Consider the following 6,000-nt stretch of genomic DNA (forward strand, 5'->3'; position numbering starts at 1 on the left):
ACTATTATTCCTCTTGGAATCTCCCATCTGAACTGAATTTGACGATGTTTCAACTCATCAGACAAGAAAGTAAAATCTTTTCTGGCTCTTAAAATTTTTGGAGGTATCTCTTTTAAATTTATCACGTCTTGATCAGCAATTTGAAACTTTTGTTTGTAAAAAGCCTGTATAATTTCATTACGGATAGATCTTCTAGAAAAATAAATAACCACATCTCTTGGTAGATTTCTCTGTCTAGCAACCCGTGAATTAACTCTAAAAATTTTTTCTATCTCATTCTCAATTATTTCAGGCCGCCAACCAATATTAGGAGCAATATCTTTCACAATAATTAGATTAGATTAGAGAAAGATTTTTTATATTCATCAATGACTGAAAACTCTTACGACAATTTGCATAAAAATGATAGTATGATTTTGGGTTTGGTGATTAGAATGGTTATCAAAAGGGAATAATGAAGTTATCTTAGAGAGATTAGTTAGAATTATATGTATAAATGCCGAGAGAAAGATTGAAAGCCACTTCCTTGTATATTTTTTATGTTTTCTGTTCTTTTGTTTTCTTTGGTTTTTTTCTTTCTTTTTTATCAAATTTACTTTACTATATTTTTATTGAATGTACTATGTATGAAAAATCTTTTAATATAAACTATTTTTTAAACAAATCCTTATAAATTTATGATTAAATGAAACCAAACTAAGTGTACTTTGTGCCTTTAATTTCTGATCCTACTTTTTTAATCATAGAAAATAGCTCCTGGCTATCTTCTCTATGTGCCATTTTATGTATCTGAACACTAATATGTCTGCATTGAGTCTTCTTTTCTTGAAATTGAACATTCCAAGTTGCTTCTTTTTCATAAGGGTTTTCAAAACCCAGTATTATCTTTGCTAGCTTCCTTTGGATCTGGATATTGTCTGGATCCATAAAATGTCAGTCCTTCCTGCATGAGGTCTCTAGATTTTATATAGATGTGCTATCTTTCGAGATACGCTTGAAAGACTTTTGCTATACAGGAAGTCCTCACTTACTAACCACAGTTGGAACTTGCAACTCTATTGCTAAAGCAATTCAGTCATAAAATAAAAACTCATGAGACTGCACTTGACTTATGACATGTTAAGCAAATCACCACAGGTCATGAAACAAGACATTATATGACCATGATTGTGACTGCTTGCCGATTTGTCCATTTATTTTGCTTGTCCGAGGCTGGCTGTGAAGTTTGAAAAATGATCCTGTGACCCTGGGAAGCTGCGATGCTCATAAATGTGTGCTGGTTGCCAATCACCCCAATTGTAATCATGTGTGTAAGGATGCAACAGCCACAAGTTTGAGGACTGTTGAAATCTCTTTTCAACCCTGACATAAGTTCCAACATTCACTGAACGAGCAGTCAGTAAGCAAGGATTACCTCTATTTTCAATAAAGATCCTTATTCAGTTTTCAAAAACTTCTTATTAAATTTCAAAAGAGAAAGTCTCTTTTTTTCAGTTCCTTATTTTCTTAACCTTAAGCTCTTCCAAGTATAACAATTTCCTACGCCTAAACAAGAGTATGTTATGCTAAAACAAATAACTTTCTGTACGCTAAATAAAGCAAAGGGCAATTCTTTCAGTTCCCTTAATCCCTTATAATTATTGCTAAGGAAGAAAGTACCAGGAGAAGAACAAAGTTGCCAATTTCTTGTCAAGTAGGAACAATGAGTCCAGGAAGTTACAAGCTGTTTACTATAGGACACAGGTCCCCTGCGGCTCCCAGCCTCCTCTGCCTTTGCAGAGAGAGACAGAGACAGAGAGAGGAATTGCACTTCCCTGCTTCTCTCTCTCTCTCTCTCTCTCTCTCTCTCTCTCTCTCTCTCTCTCTCTCTCTGTGTGTGTGTGTTTGTGTTTTTTTTTTGTGTGTGTGTGTATGTAAAAGAGAGTGGACTCAACAGTGTTTTCCGAGGAGCTGAAAAGCTTTCTGGGCGGAGCTCCTCCCTTTGCTGCGTCTCTGCAGGAAGCAGGAAGGGCAGGAGAGAGCTAGCTAGCCCAGCTAGGCTGACTCAGGAATTCTGGGAGTTGAAGTCCATGAGTCATAAAAGAGACGAGGTTGTCTACCCCTTATCTTGTTGGACAACAGCTTGACGCTTGTCAGGTGAGCAGCAGATAGGAGATGGGGGGGGAGAAAGAGAGAGAGAGAAAGAGAGAGAGAGGGAGAGAGAGAGAGAAAGAAAGAGAGCGGGGGAAGAGGAGTGGCAGGCAGACCAAGGGCAGATAGAGAGAGAGGGAGGGAGAGAGAGAGACCCTTTTGACATCTAAAATGAAGATAACACTGCATATATCCTTTTTTTACCTGTGTGTGTGTATATATATATATATACACATACATACATATACACATACACACACACACACATACACACACACATACATACACACACAAACACACACGCACCTATAATAAAGGTAAAAAAGGATATATGCAGTGTTATCTTCATTTTAGATATCAAAATGGTTTTGCGGCTCCCAGTGTTTTGTTTTTGGTGGGAAACGGGTCCAAGTGGCTCTTTAAGTGTTTTGGGTTGCCTACCCCTGCTATAGGAGAACCTGACCCTGTCCAGAACTGAACCTGAAATTTCTCTGGAGTCAGTTGAATCAAAACTCAAATCACTCCCTCTGGGTGGAATTAAGCCTCAACCTGTTCTTCTTCATCCTCATCTGACCTCTGGACAAATGTTTGATGGCAACGTTGTTTAGAATGCTACCAAGCCATAAAATTGTGTATCATCAGCATATGGATGGTATCTATCCCTATATCAGACATGTCAAACACAAAGCCCATGGGCTGGATTCAGCCCATGATTGGCCGATATTTGGCCCCTGGGGATGCCCCAGATATGGTGAGGGATTGTCCCCCACCACCTTGGCCCTGGCCCTGCCTGGCAGATCCCAAGATGCATGCACAGGAGGCAGTGAATGCAAGGGGGCAGACAGCATATGGCAGCAGGGGCCGCATAGCCCGCTGTGAATACTGGGCTGACTCTCTAGCAGCAGTGCTGCGGCAACATACGGAGTCAGGGTCACATGATGCAGACCACTGGACACGCCTACTCTGTTTCATCGCTTTTTGGTTTGAGAGCAGGTCGACACTCAGGGTCTTGCCTTTGGCCCGCGGGTGGAGCGCATTCCCCTCGCGTACCTCGGTACCTGCCACAGCCGCCATGATATGCAGGTTCTGAGGTTTTGCTTGATTAAAAAATACAGGAAACCAGAAGTAGCCTTCAAGCTTTATGTTTTTATTCAGCTGAACAAAGAACGGACTTCTCTCAAAGAGACAAAAGCCCCAAATATCAGAAAAGCCTTATTTTTATACCTACTTTGATTACATAAGCATTTCACCCAATTGCTTTATCTTATGAGTTAAGATAAAGACTTCACCCTTTAAGGCTGGCACACTATAGATAATAAGAAAGAAAGTAGAAGTAGTTAGTATGTTCCCTTTGGGATGTTTCCCCAAGATACCATATGTTCACTGTTGGGTGATTTGGGTGTTTCCCCCCAAGACACCAGCTGTTCTCGGGTGGGTTAGAATATGAACTGCTGGCGGCAGTGACCCAACTTAGGGCCAAGGTGTGTCGGGTACATGAGGGGAACAGGCTCCACACGCGAGTCAAGGGGAAGTTCTGCGAGGGGGGCAAGGAGATGATCAGGAGTGATCTGTTCTCCAACCACAAGCAAAAACAGATGGGATGGAGTCAGTGCATCCAGCAGTCTGCATCATGTGCCTCCCCCTTCCCTACTCCTGCTGGAGGTTGGCCCGGTATTCACAGTGGGCTGTGGAGCCCCAGAGTATGCCAATCGAGGGGCCAGCAGCCTGTGGCTGCTGACAGACACCGTCGGCACCCATGCACTCGCTGGGCTCTGAAGGTTGATGGTATCAGGCAGCAGCTGCCCCACCCCCAGCCTCGCCTCACCTTGCCCTGCAGTAATGGCACCCCCGCCCCGCCCTGCCCTGCCTCGCTTCACCCCACAGGATGAGCCCCCACTGCCCCACCTGCCAGAGACCCCCTGGATCTCCCCCAACCCTGCCCAGCCCCCATAGGCATCCCCCCAAGAGCAACATCAAGGAGGCCACGCCCACCCAGTCTGCCATGATCAGCACAGCCATGCCCACCCAGTGGGCCACACCCATCCAGCCCCCCTGAGGGCACCACAATGCTGATGCGGCCCTCAATGAAATTGAGTTTGACACCCTACCCTATGTGGACAGATTATCTCATTCATCAGCTTCATGTGAGTGTTAAATTAAACAATGTTTAATTTTGTTTAACATATACATGACAAATAGAATTTTAAAAATTAAACAAATTAAGCAATGTTCAAAATTACTTAATGTTTACTATTGTTTTAATTAAGTTTATTTTAATTAATTTAATTAAATAAATAAGAATTCAATTTAGTATTTAAATTAAATTGAAAATATTAAACTTAATATTTCCTGGTGGAGAGTGGTGTAGTGGTGCAGCATCAGCAGCAGGGGGGTAGCGTGGCAGGGGGTGGAGCAGTGGCGGCAGGGGGTGGAGCAGTGGTGGTGCTGCAGCAGCATCAGCAGGTGGTTGTGGTAGTTCTTGACAACAGTCCCAGTTTCAAATGTGGTCCCATGGGAAATTTAATTGCCCATCCCTATTATATATACTTGTTCAATGTTGATAAATCAACAAGACAAACACCGATACACAGTATTACCTCTTTTAAAAAAAACAACAGCACTGAGTAAAGATAAAGTGTATGCTAAAGTCTTATATTCTAGGCAAGGTGATCATTGATTTTGCCTGTTACAAATAATCACAGAGAGAAGAAACATAAATTAAACACAGTGACCTTGGGATTTCTCCTCCAGCCATGGCACCCACACGCAGGAGGCAAAATAATCCAACAGAGATATATCTTTTCAAAAGTGTCTATCCATAAACGAATAAGAGGATATCTCAATTGCAGCCTACCTTTCCCTTCCCTCCATCATGATGACTGTTCTGTGACAATGCTTACAACCAATTTAAAAAAGAAATATATTGGTTGCATACAGCACTGAAGATGCAACACGACTTCTCTTTTTAACAAACAAAATCTATGGAAAGAATGGCTATGGGAAAGTTCTGCTTTTCTTGTTGGGTAACTGCTAGCATTTGGCAAGAAAGAGGAACTTAGAAGTATAGGCATGCTTCCAAGATACAGATTACTAAAAAGAATTAACAATGAAAATAGATTAAATAGTTTTTTAAAAAACTATCTAGATAAAATATAACCTAGCTTGCATACTTTTGATAAAACTATTACAACTAAAGGCTCAAGCTGACCCGAACAATAGTGTCCAGCACAAGACTTGAAGTTACAAAACACAACCAGGAAATGTTCAGGATGTGAGATTTCATCAGAAAAACATATGGGCACTGATTAGAGTTATGTAACTTAACCCTCAGGCCTGTGAGCTGCCAACAAGTGATGAAAGAAAACAACTTTTTTGTAGAACTAAAAAGATCTAAACCATTAAGAGAAGCCAAGAAAAACAACATAACAAGAACAAAAAACAAACAAAACCAAAACCAGCAGCTTTTAACAGGAAGACAAGAGAAAAAGGAAGTTATGGCCAAAAAAGAAAAGAAGGCCCAAAACTCAAAAAGAAGAACAGAAGTCTAGAGCAGTGTTTCTCAACCATGGCAGCTCGAAGATGTGTAGACTTCAACTCCCAGAATTCCCCAGCCAGGACAGTTGGCTGGGGAATTCTGAGAATTGAAGTCCACACATCTTCAACCACCCAAGGTTGAAAAACACTGGTCTAGAGGCATTTATTAGAAATGGCAAGGTATCAAAATGAGAATAAGAGCAAAATACAAAGCAGGGTTACAAAGCTGGACCAGTCTCACCCAAAAAGCAGTCGTCTAGAGCAGGGGGTCTTCAAGCTTGCCCATTTTATGACTTGTGAACTCCCAGAATTCCTCAGTCAGCGTGCCTGGCTGAG

This window comes from Crotalus tigris, unplaced genomic scaffold (assembly GCF_016545835.1).
Source record: "Crotalus tigris isolate CLP2741 ecotype Arizona unplaced genomic scaffold, ASM1654583v1 scf7180000017625.6296891, whole genome shotgun sequence".
NCBI lineage: Eukaryota > Metazoa > Chordata > Lepidosauria > Squamata > Viperidae > Crotalus > Crotalus tigris.